Below are 14,379 nucleotides of genomic sequence, written 5' to 3'. Positions count from 1 at the left end.
ACATTCCTCTTCCATATATAGTTACTTTGTATACATTCCTCTTCCATATATAGTTACTTTGTATACATTCCTCTTCCATATATAGTTACTTTGTATACATTCCTCTTCCATATATAGTTACTTTGTATACATTCCTCTTCCATTTATAGTTACTTTGTATACATTCCTCTTCCATATATAGTTACTTTGTATACATTCCTCTTCCATATATAGTTACTTTGTATACATTCCTCTTCCATTTATAGTTACTTTGTATACATTCCTCTTCCATATATAGTTACTTTGTATACATTCCTCTTCCATTTATAGTTACTTTGTATACATTCCTCTTCCATTTATAGTTACTTTGTATACATTCCACTTCCATTTATCGTCCAGTTAGCCCGATGGATACTGATGGAAGTCCAACCTAACCTTTTGTATCCATTTTTTGTTAGAAACTGGCATAACATACTCCGGGTCTTTCCATCCTATCTGAATGTTTTTGTCATTGTTCTTTTACCATTTGATTCACAAATACAAAAACTTTTTGGTGTCTTAGCAATCTTTGAAGGTCACTGGCTTGGTGCATCCCCCGCCGTAATATAATGAGATTCCTTCTCCTGCTCTGCTAATGACTAGATATAATTCACCGCGTTACGCATGTCAGGATTTCCGGCACGGACTCGGTGCACCTGTTACATTACGACTTGGCTGTGTGTCCACTTCTCTATTGTGCTGCTTGATGACTTTATCTAGACCATTTGTTTGAAGCCGTCCTGTTAAAGACCATGTTAAATAGAGCTTAATTGAATATAAAGTAAATAATGTCAAGGGAATATCACATGTGAAACTCGCTGTCTTGGCAGAGGAATTAGGCTCATTTACTGCGAGCTTGGATTTTAATATTTAAGCAAATTACTTCCTTATTCATTACAAGCTGAATTAAGTGAAGAATGGCACAGATGGTAATTCTGCTAATGTTGCCAATGGTGGCGGGTCCGAAGGCACTGGCAGTCCTGGAGTACCTGGCAGGAAAAATCCCATTCGCTCACAGTATTTTATGGTCACAGAACTTAAAGGTTATTGTTCAGCTGTCACACCCCAGAAAGCAGAATTCAGCCACTATGTTTTCTATCAGAAAAGATCAACGAATAGACGTCCACAATCTGTCTGCCCTGTAACACTGTATCCCATCTGCAGGGTCTCCGAGAAGCCCAATAGATCGTTGTCAGGGATACAGCAAGTCCATATTATTACCGATGAAAATCACATTACAAGAAAAAGCTGTTAAATTAGTTTTATCCATCAACTCACAATGCCATGATACCAATATAAGGCCACAGATTGCGGAAAAGCTGTGTTTTTATGTTGCAGATGTTGCTGTGTTCTATGTTGCAGATTTTGCTGTGTTTTATGTTGCAGGTTTTGCTGTGTTTTATGTTGCAGATTTTGCTGTGTTCTTTGTTGCAGGTTTTTCATTGTTCTTTGTTACAGATTTTGCTGTTCTTTGTTGCAGATTTTGCTTTGTTTTATGTTACAGATTTTGTTGTGTTTTATGTTGCAGATTTTGCTGTCTTCTTTGTTGCAGATTTTGCAGGTTATTTTGGCTTGGAAAGATATATAAAATATTTTAAAAAAAATACTTCTCCTTTCAACTAAATTCACTCCTGGCTCAAAAAATGCAACAAAATCTGCAACAAGAGTGTGTGACCTCAGCCTAAGGAAGGATCCAGTATAATCTATGTAGTTATGTATTGGGTGTCCCTTTGGCATATGGCACAATAATTCACTGTCCTTCTACATGTCTGACTATATGTTATAATTTTTTTCCGTTTTATTGAAATATTTGTATCTTTCCTATTACACTGTTATTCTGTAGTTCTCAATTGCACAAGAGGTGTTTGTTACCCCAAAATAATAAGACTTGTATACATTCACATCAACTAGATATACATACAATACTGTAGATGTGCCCGGTACATTACACCATTACTACATTATTATACTAATATAAATATAATATTACAAATACAGATGTAGCAAACTTTAACTTGATACTGATAATTTGCTACATTGTGATAACTTATTGCTCACAGTAACACAGCATATGCTATTGAAAAAGTCAAGTAAAAGTCTCATATGAAATGTAAAGTTAAAGATTCTTGTCCGGTCCTGGTCAGCACCTGTAGTCCAGCTCTCAACACCTCACTGCTCTCCATCTAGAACCTTGCTGATGGATCCTAAGACGTCCGTCTCCTTCAGCCTCTACCCCCTATAAATGAACAAATGAAATGACCTACGAGATGTAAAATTAAATATGTCCACAGACTGTTGGATACAATCCTTATACTATGTATACACAACTAAATATAGGGCAAAAAATTGGCAAAGCAATATAAATAGAACACTATGCTAAAAAAGCGCACTGCCACAGAAAATGTTTAGCAAAAAAAATATATAAAGCTTTATTTAAATACATTTTAAAACATATACAACATATACAACGCGTTCACTACATGAAGGTCCACCCATAGGTAATTTACCACTTGGTATCATGTTATTTCACAGAATATTTGCACTTTAAAAAACTATATGTTATATATGCACTTTAGAAACCATGGATGTTTCACATATCCTTATATATATGTAATGTAAGTGTCATTTATTCATCATCAACCATTAGTATTCCATCTTGGGCCTTCATTGTTCTGTTTGGTTGTATCACCCCATTCATTATTTCTGTCTTATATATGTTTTAAAATGTATTTAAATAAAGCTTTATATATTTTTTTTGCTAAACATTTTCTGTGGCAGTGCGCTTTTTTAGCATAGTGTTCTAATCCTTATACTATGTTAAGCACTTGGCTGGATATTAAAATTCTCTTCTATTTCGTTCACGAACCCAGCTGTCAACAATAGTAAGTGACACAACCGCTTAGCCTGCGTTTACACGGTGCATTGTTATTGCATGCAGTTTTTAATTGCAGTAATGAGTAGCACATGTCATCTATGGCGCTAAACCACGGGTTTAACATGGAGGTGGAGGTGAAATGCACAATATTAGGTGCCATTTATTGCTGCAACTAGAGACTGTTTGCAGTTCTTTAGCCAATAAGCTCCATGTAAAGCGAGGGCTGCTGAGTGGAGAGGCAGAGCAAGGCATCTGGGTACATATGATTAGCAGTCAAGATGGAGAGTCACAGTCCCAAACACTGTAGTGCAGGGGTAGGGAACCTTCGGCTCTCCAGCTGCTATGAAACTACAACTCCCAGCATGCTCCATTCACTTCCATGGGAGTTCCCAGAACAGCAGAGCAAGTATGCATGCTGGGAGTTGTAGTTTTGCAACAGCTGGGGAGCCGTACGTTCCCTACCCCTGCTGTAGAGTAACAAGGATTGGAGTGGATTGGAGATGTCAGTACTGGAGCTCTCAGGAGAGGACAGACCAGCCAAGAAGCAGCTTCGAGCTACAGTCAGGTTGAAGGCCAGAAGTATAGGAGGTATTTGTACAGAGTCCGGCTAGAGAGACCTGAGCTGAACATTGGCCCATGCTTGAACCTTACACAGGCAGAATAGCATTAGAGAGAAGGCAGAAAGGGAATATAACCTGCAATATCCATACTGACACGGTAATAAGGGCTTGTAAGGTGCTAAAGAGTCTTTCAGATTGGAAATACTCCAAAACCAATGATAGTACCGTGTAGGGTCTTTTAATATGAGCAGGAATTTACCTTGGGCACCAGAAACTGGTGGGATAATCATTGTTTTATAGGGATGTAAATAAACCTGCAAGTGCCATGACAAGGCAGAGGCTGAATATATCAGTCACAGATAAAGGGGCGGTTTTGGTGATTCCAGATCTGGCCCTGCCCTGGTGCACTTGGCACTTCCATATAAAGTTATTGTTCTCTGTTCTCTGCCTGTTTACTGGTTTGCTGTCCTTGGATCTATTTCTCATACCTGATACTTTGCTCTCTACCCTGACCTTTGCCTAATCACTGCTTTGACCCTGCGCCGCCTGACTTGACCTCTGCCTGGATTACCATATTGCTCAAACTCTGTCAGTCCTAACCTTAGTCTTGACTATTCTCTTGCCTGATCCATTGGTGCTACACAATGGAGTCTTTCAGCCCACCCGGGGCAGTCATCACCTACAAGGGGTTTCTACCTAGTGGTAGCAACCTAGTGATTCTCTGCAGCAAAGCAGTGCAGGTGTTAAATGGTGAAAACTAGGGGCCCATCTCAGCCAAGAGCTAGGATCAGTCTTAGTAGGTGACAACCAAGATTTTACATGAGACCCGATGAAACTACTGTACTCTCTATATAGCACATTGGATGACTGCAGCGAGATCTCACTTCTCAGGTTATTGAGTGGACAATATGGAAACTGATGTTCCCAGATAAAATATTCATTTTCATAGGAAATCCTCTCTTTAATCATTAGATTGCGGGTGACATCAGAAACCTCAGATAATTACCCCTAAACAGACATAAAAAGTTAATAAACTCGGAGCTTTTTAAATAATATTATTACGCATGAATAATGTCAAATCTCCATCTCCAGAGACCTCATTAGTGTTTAATTTGATCTTTTATCCTTTCACAGAAATTCTGAATCAAACATTACATCTCCCTCGTCAGAATCTAGGCTGAGAAGCCTGAACAGAAGGAGGAGAAGGCTGGATGGGACTTACAGGGTAATTAGGGCGTATAGACGTCGTATCGAGGCTCCTCGGCCCGTGACCCCACTATCAGCTGGAGCGCAGACCCCCTAATAAAGCTGATATGGATATTCCAGGGTTGGCTTTACATTGATCATCTGATTGCCCAACCGATTTCAGTCTAAAGGAATGTCTGGACCAGTGTTATAGATGGCCTATAGTATAGACTGGGAATATCTGACACTGGTGAACCCCTGTTTGAAGACCTTGTGTTGAATGGATGAGCTCCAGATTGTCTTCTCAGGCCAGTAACATCATATCCATTGATCCCATGGCCACACTGCACTTACGTTCCATTGAAATGAATGGAGCTGAGCTGCAATACCAAGCACAACCACTATACAGTCCACAGCTCTGTAGTGGGAACATAGTGAAGAGCCCGGGCCACGTCTCCAAATACTGCAGCCCCTTCTATCAGCTGATCTTTGTCAGGGTAAGTTAGTGATCAAAGGGGATCATTTAAGGAGGGGTTGAAAATAAAAGGTGGATCACTGAGGAATGGATCAAATGTGTTTCTGACCTCAGCTTGTTATTTGACCACATCTCTGTCTATATCCTGATGTATTTCTGGTTTTGACCTTGGCTTGTCCCTGTCTGTTGACTTGCACCGGTGTCTGACCTCAGCTAGTTCCAGATCATTGCACCTGTGCCACCTGCCGTGACTGCCTGCCTGGCTACTATTCTCCTGGTGGCTTTGCATCTGCATCCCTTGACCTACTTTGCCAACTGTCTTTTACAGCAGAATCATTTCAGAAGGTAGTGACCTGGTAGTCTTCCTGCCCCAAAATCCTCCATGGAGGAGAAAGGGTGAATACCCGGGATGTCCCTTAGCTTGGTGACACAGTGGGACCACACTGACTGTAAGGCCTCATGCATATGGCCGTGTATGTGCACAGTCCCATGAGCTATTTTGCAATGAATGGCGTTGTGAAGGCTCAGGTAGCACACGCATGCAATCCAAGTGCCGTCCATGCCAGGTGATCCTGTACATGTCACTTTACAGCTGCTAGTATCAACAGCAATGCACCTTTCAATTTATAATATCAGATAAATCCATGTTCCAATATGGAATTTCATAATCACAGTTATAAAGGAGATCAGAAAATTATCAATTACAACCAAAACAGCCCCAAATCAACGTCCTTACAGCAACACCTACAATAAGATATTCTGCCAATGTATCCGATCCCCTAAGGTACCATATGCAATGTAACATACCTAGTAATATACTCAACATTGATACGTTTGCTAATATGCATGCAATCCACAGCGCCGGTGAGGGCTTCCAAAATAAGAGCTCGTAAAAAAGACTAATTGATTCAAGGCACGGTAAGGAGATCCCTGCGCTTTGCCAACAACAAAACTCTATGGATGCAGAATTTGGAAGGAACAATTCTTCTAATTGACTGGTTTGCTTGACACACACAAAGTGACCTCCATAAAAGTTGCTACGTGACGATCATTCACATTGTATTCATAACTGCAATAACCAGCACCCTGACATTATATTCTCTATATGATGGTTAATAAATTGTCAGTTTGTTGTCCCTGGACCCATTGCCAAAAGGTTAATATCCTATTTTATGATGGGTTCAAAGGATAGTGATATTCAGAATAGATAAGTAAGAAGTGGCCACTTATCTTCAGGTCAGATCTCTCTCACTCCAGGGGAGAACCCATGCCCCAAGATATACACGATCCAAGAGTACCCACGCCCCAAGATATACACGACCCAAAAGCGCCCACGCCCCAAGATATACACGACCCAAGAGCGCCCACGCCCCAAGATATACACGACCCAAGAGCGCCCACGCCCCAAGATATACACGACCCAAGAGCGCCCACGCCCCAAGATATACACGACCCAAGAGCGCCCACGCCCCAAGATATACACGACCCAAGAGCGCCCACGCCCCAAGATATACACGACCCAAGAGCGCCCACGCCCCAAGATATACACGACCCAAGAGCGCCCACGCCCCAAGATATACACGACCCAAGAGCGCCCACGCCCCAAGATATACACGACCCAAGAGCGCCCACGCCCCAAGATATACACGACCCAAGAGCGCCCACGCCCCAAGATATACATGATCTAAGAGCACCCACGCACCAAGATATACATGACCCAAGAGTACCTACGCCCCAAGATATACATGACCCAAGAGCGCCCACGCCCCAAGATATACACGATCCAAGAGCACACACACCTCAAGATATACACGACCCAAGAGCGCCCACGCCCCAAGATATACACGACCCAAGAGCGCCCACACCCCAAGATATACCCAACCTAAGGGCACCCACGTCCCAAGATATACACAACCTAAGGGCACCCACGCCCCAAGATATACACGACCCAAAAGCGCCCACGCCCCAAGATATACACGACCCAAGAGCGCCCACGCCCCAAGATATACACGACCCAAGAGCGCCCACGCCCCAAGATATACACGACCCAAGAGCGCCCACGCCCCAAGATATACACGACCCAAGAGCGCCCACGCCCCAAGATATACATGATCTAAGAGCACCCACGCACCAAGATATACATGACCCAAGAGTACCTACGCCCCAAGATATACATGACCCAAGAGCGCCCACGCCCCAAGATATACACGATCCAAGAGCACACACACCTCAAGATATACATGACCCAAGAGCGCCCACACCCCAAGATATACCCAACCTAAGGGCACCCACGTCCCAAGATATACACAACCTAAGGGCACCCACGCCCCAAGATATACACAACCTAAGGGCACCCACGCCCCAAGATATACATGACCCAAGAGCACTCACACCCCAAGATATACACGACCCAAGAGCACTCACACCTCATGATATACACAAACCAAGAGCACACATACCTCAAGATATACACAACCCAGAAGCACCCACACCCCAAGATATACATGACCCAAGAGCACCTATAACACAAAATATACATGACCCAAGAGCACCTATACCCCAAAATGTACATGACACAAGAGTAACCACACCCCAAGATACACATGACCCAAGAGCACCCACGCCCCAAGATATACACGACCCAAGAGTACACACCTCAAGATATACACAACCCAAGAGCACACATACCTCAAGATATACACAACCCAGAAGCACCCACACCCCAAGATATACACGACCCAAGAGCGCCCACGCCCCAAGATATACACGACCCAAGAGCGCCCACGCCCCAAGATATACACGACCCAAGAGCGCCCACGCCCCAAGATATACACGACCCAAGAGCGCCCACGCCCCAAGATATACACGACCCAAGAGCGCCCACGCCCCAAGATATACACGACCCAAGAGCGCCCACGCCCCAAGATATACACGACCCAAGAGCGCCCACGCCCCAAGATATACACGACCCAAGAGCGCCCACGCCCCAAGATATACACGACCCAAGAGCGCCCACGCCCCAAGATATACATGATCTAAGAGCACCCACGCACCAAGATATACATGACCCAAGAGTACCTACGCCCCAAGATATACATGACCCAAGAGCGCCCACGCCCCAAGATATACACGATCCAAGAGCACACACACCTCAAGATATACACGACCCAAGAGCGCCCACGCCCCAAGATATACACGACCCAAGAGCGCCCACACCCCAAGATATACCCAACCTAAGGGCACCCACGTCCCAAGATATACACAACCTAAGGGCACCCACGCCCCAAGATATACACGACCCAAAAGCGCCCACGCCCCAAGATATACACGACCCAAGAGCGCCCACGCCCCAAGATATACACGACCCAAGAGCGCCCACGCCCCAAGATATACACGACCCAAGAGCGCCCACGCCCCAAGATATACACGACCCAAGAGCGCCCACGCCCCAAGATATACATGATCTAAGAGCACCCACGCACCAAGATATACATGACCCAAGAGTACCTACGCCCCAAGATATACATGACCCAAGAGCGCCCACGCCCCAAGATATACACGATCCAAGAGCACACACACCTCAAGATATACATGACCCAAGAGCGCCCACACCCCAAGATATACCCAACCTAAGGGCACCCACGTCCCAAGATATACACAACCTAAGGGCACCCACGCCCCAAGATATACACAACCTAAGGGCACCCACGCCCCAAGATATACATGACCCAAGAGCACTCACACCCCAAGATATACACGACCCAAGAGCACTCACACCTCATGATATACACAAACCAAGAGCACACATACCTCAAGATATACACAACCCAGAAGCACCCACACCCCAAGATATACATGACCCAAGAGCACCTATAACACAAAATATACATGACCCAAGAGCACCTATACCCCAAAATGTACATGACACAAGAGTAACCACACCCCAAGATACACATGACCCAAGAGCACCCACGCCCCAAGATATACACGACCCAGGAGGACCCACGCCCCAAGATATACACGACCCAAGAGTACACACCTCAAGATATACACAACCCAAGAGCACACATACCTCAAGATATACACAACCCAGAAGCACCCACACCCCAAGATATACATGACCCAAGAGCACCTATAACACAAAATATACACGACCCAAGAGCACCTATACCCCAAAATATACATGACCCAAGAGTAACCACACCCCAAGATATACACAGCCCAAGAGCACCCACGCCCCAAGATATACACGACCCAGGAGGACCCACGCCCCAAGATATAAGCCTGGTTTTCCTCTCTACACATGTCTGCAACAGCTTTCCTGCCTAAAAGCATCTAACAAATGTAAGACAAGTTTATTATGTACTTGTATCTCCTTCTGTCTTGTCTTATTGCTGATGTGACATTAGTCACAAACATAAAGCAGTTCTCCTGACAGTTTATAGATTTCTAGCCGCATCACAACCTGTATTTGCAGTCCAGTGTCCCTCCTATATTATGTACACTTCGGCATCTTCAGCTATTTGCTTGCCATTTTACAGTTACTCCTGGCAGGATTATATGTAAAACCAGTAGTAATAGTATTCATGGATAAAGGAAGGAGCAGACTGCTCCTTATTCTACACACCACCAGCCTGAGCGAGAAATGTAAAATGTGCTGCAGCCGTAATGAAGATATTAGCAGCAGCAATCTTATAGGACGTCATGTATGAAAGCCTCTATAGACTTCCCACCAAGACCTTGCAGATATTTCAATGTTTCATGAACACTCAGGTGCCCTTTAAATCTGCTCCATCCTCTTTAACGTGGAGACCTGGCCTCCTTGCTCCGATAGATCTCTCTATAATACCTTTGATACAATGTAATAAAATATTAATTTATTAATGGAACCCAGATGTGCAAAAGAGAATTTGAGCTAATAAAATGCAGAGATGATGAGCCTTCCCCTCCCAGTAGAAGGACAGAGTCGGCTATTTCACAATCTCTCCATTCCTTCCCCTTTATTATCTCTCTCCAGCTAAAGTGTATAAAGCCGGCTCTTATCTTGGGGACCACTGGAGCTGAAAACAGCATTTATAATGTCAGCCACTAAACCTGGCTGCAATAGAGTCACCTGGATGGCGGTTTTCATCTCTCCGGCAGCCGGTGATAATTGCATTTCATCAAATCCAATTGAAGTCCTCGCTCCCATTCTAATTTTATTTTAGCCGCAAACCTTCAAATGGGGAAAAACACGAAAAAACAAACAGGGAAAGTTCATTTTCGAGGCTCCTTAGAAAGATTCCAAACTGCAGATGACAACTATAAATCAGCCCAACGATATCACATTACGGGAAGGGAACAACCATAATCCATCTCGCGGTTATTTAATCCTGAGCGCGATCACGCGCCTCTATGTATCTTATTACCCTATTACTGCCGTAACCAGATTATCCGCTGGCTCGCTTTCCACTTTGCTGCATCTTTGCATTATCTGCTAGGTGGATCTGTAAAAACTCTATTACCTTAAAGACGTCTCGGCGTACACAGATGACTTATACTGTATATGGATTGTTCATCCGGGCGCTCAGAGGAGAGAAACCTAAAGAACAAATGAGGAAGATTGAGAGGTGATGAAGGAGATTAGTCCTGAATGTGCCGGCTGCGGCGACACGGGGACTATCCAATAGGGGCCTGCGTGATAGGATCTTGTGCGTTTCACGGCGGAGCGTGAACTGATTCGTCTTTGTATAAGAATAAGCAAATTAAAATCACACGGCAAGTAAAATATAATCAAGGAGATAATGGGGGAATTTATCAAATCTGGCATTTACGACGTCAGTCTGATCCCCTGTGTGCCGGGGCGGAGAGGCGACTCATTTATTAAGAGACACTATGGCTATGTTCACATGACAGCGGAGAGAGACAACGTTCTGTGACCAGTTTTTAAGAATCCCTTGGACAAAACAGACAAAGATAGCACATGCTCTAGTTTTTAATGTTCCATTAGATTAAGATATAACTTTGGCAAAGAATGTATGGCAAAAAAGTGACAGATAATGGTATGCACCTGAGCTGCTGCAGAACCTCATCCTATGCAACTCAGCTATTGCAGAACCTCATACTCCACACCTCTCTGGTACAGAACATCATAATAGTCCTAAGAGGAAAAGAGAACTACAAGTCCCAGCATGTCCCGGTGATATTATGGGTTATCTAAGGAGGGGTATAAGGAGGCCACAACAACTTCCAGCAAGAAGAAAAAACAAAAAAAAATCACCTCCGCCCCGTACAAAGCTCACAGCATAGGACCGTGTGTCACATGATCATCACAAGTCCTTCAGTCACCGCTTCCCTCCAATGTTGAGCTCCAACCCCAATGCACTGACTGGTGACAAGACAATCCTTCTCCATAGCAATGTCCTCTCCGCAGCTGAGCGCCATAGACCTGGGCAATGGAGGAGACACAGTGACTATTCCCCAGATACTCTATATACTGTATAGCGACCATTCCCCAGATACTCTGTATACTGTATAGTGACCATTCCCAGATACTCTGTATACTGTACATTCCCCAGATACTCTGTATACTGTATAGTGACCATTCCCCAGATACTCTGTATACTGTATAGTGACCATTCCCAGATACTCTGTATACTGTACATTCCCCAGATACTCTGTATACTGTATAGTGACCATTCCCCAGATACTCTGTATACTGTATAGTGATCATTCCCCAGATACTCTGTATACTGTATAGTGACCATTCCCAGATACTCTGTATACTGTACATTCCCCAGATACTCTGTATACTGTATAGTGACCATTCCCCAGATACTCTGTATACTGTATAGTGACCATTCCCAGATACTCTGTATACTGTACATTCCCCAGATACTCTGTATACTGTATAGTGACCATTCCCCAGATATTCTGTATACTGTATAGTGACCATTCCCAGATACTCTGTATACTGTATAGTGACCATTCCCAGATACTCTGTATACTGTATAGTGACCATTCCCCAGATACTCTGTATACTGTATAGTGACCATTCCCCCAATACTCTGTATACTGTATAGTGACCATTCCCCAGATACTCTGTATACTGTATAGTGACCATTCCCAGATACTCTGTATACTGTATAGTGACCATTCCCCAGATACTCTGTATACTGTATAGTGACCATTCCCCAGATACTCTGTATACTGCATAGTGACCATTCCCCAGATATTCTGTATACTGTATAGTGACCATTCCCCAGATACTCTGTATACTGTATAGTGACTATTCCCCAGATACTCTGTATACTGTATAGTGACCATTCCCCAGATACTCTATATACTGTATAGCGACCATTCCCCAGATACTCTGTATACTGCATAGTGACCATTCCCAGATACTCTGTATACTGTATAGTGACCATTCCCCAGATACTCTGTATACTGTATAGTGACCATTCCCCAGATACTCTGTATACTGTATAGTGACCATTCCCCAGATACTCTGTATACTGCATAGTGACCATTCCCCAGATGCTCTGTATACTGTATAGTGACCATTCCCCACATACTCTGTATACTGTATAGTGACCATTCCCCAGATACTCTGTATACTGTATAGTGACCATTCCCCAGATACTCTGTATACTGCATAGTGACCATTCCCCAGATATTCTGTATACTGTATAGTGACCATTCCCCAGATACTCTGTATACTGTATAGTGACCATTCCCCAGATACTCTGTATACTGTATAGTGATCATTCCCCAGATACTCTGTATACTGTATAGTCACCATTCCCCAGATACTCTGTATACTGTATAGTGACCATTCCCCAGATACTCTGTATACTGTATAGTGACCATTCCCCAGATACTCTGTATACTGTATAGTGACCATTCCCCAGATACTCTGTATACTGTATAGTGACCATTCCCCAGATACTCTGTATACTGTATAGTGACTATCCCCAGATACTCTGTATACTGTATAGTGATCATTCCCAGATACTCTGTATACTGTACATTCCCCAGATACTCTGTATACTGTATAGTGACCATTCCCCAGATACTCTGTATACTGTATAGTGACTATCCCCAGATACTCTGTATACTGTATAGTGATCATTCCCAGATACTCTGTATACTGTACATTCCCCAGATACTCTGTATACTGTATAGTGACTATCCCCAGATACTCTGTATACTGTATAGTGATCATTCCCCAGATACTCTGTATACTGTATAGCGATCATTCCCCAGATACTCTGTATACTGTATAGTGACCATTCCCCAGATACTCTGTATACTGTATAGTGACCATTCCCAGATACTCTGTATACTGTATAGTGACCATTCCCCAGATACTCTGTATACTGTATAGTGACCATTCCCAGATACTCTGTATACTGTATAGTGACTATCCCAAGATACTCTGTATACTGTATAGTGATCATTCCCAGATACTCTGTATACTGTACATTCCCCAGATACTCTGTATACTGTATAGTGACCATTCCCCAGATACTCTGTATACTGTATAGTGACCATTCCCCGGATACTCTGTATACTGTATAGTGACCATTCCCCAGATACTCTGTATACTGTATAGTGACTATCCCCAGATACTCTGTATACTGTATAGTGATCATTCCCCAGATACTCTGTATACTGTATAGCGATCATTCCCCAGATACTCTGTATATTGTATAGTGACCATTCCCCAGATACTCTGTATACTGTATAGTGACCATTCCCAGATACTCTGTATACTGTATAGTGATCATTCCCCAGATACTCTGTATACTGTATAGTGATCATTCCCCAGATACTCTGTATACTGTATAGCGATCATTCCCCAGATACTCTGTATACTGTATAGTGACCATTCCCCAGATACTCTGTATACTGTATAGTGACCATTCCCAGATACTCTGTATACTGTATAGTGACCATTCCCCAGATACTCTGTATACTGTATAGTGACCATTCCCAGATACTCTGTATACTGTATAGTGACTATCCCAAGATACTCTGTATACTGTATAGTGATCATTCCCAGATACTCTGTATACTGTACATTCCCCAGATACTCTGTATACTGTATAGTGACCATTCCCCAGATACTCTGTATACTGTATAGTGACCATTCCCCGGATACTCTGTATACTGTATAGTGACCATTCCCCAGATACTCTGTATACTGTATAGTGACTATCCCCAGATACTCTGTATACTGTATAGTGATCATTCCCCAGATACTCTGTATACTGTATAGCGATCAT

This window comes from Leptodactylus fuscus, chromosome 7, assembly GCF_031893055.1.
Source record: "Leptodactylus fuscus isolate aLepFus1 chromosome 7, aLepFus1.hap2, whole genome shotgun sequence".
Taxonomy (NCBI): domain Eukaryota; kingdom Metazoa; phylum Chordata; class Amphibia; order Anura; family Leptodactylidae; genus Leptodactylus; species Leptodactylus fuscus.
This window is presented reverse-complemented; position numbering follows the sequence as displayed.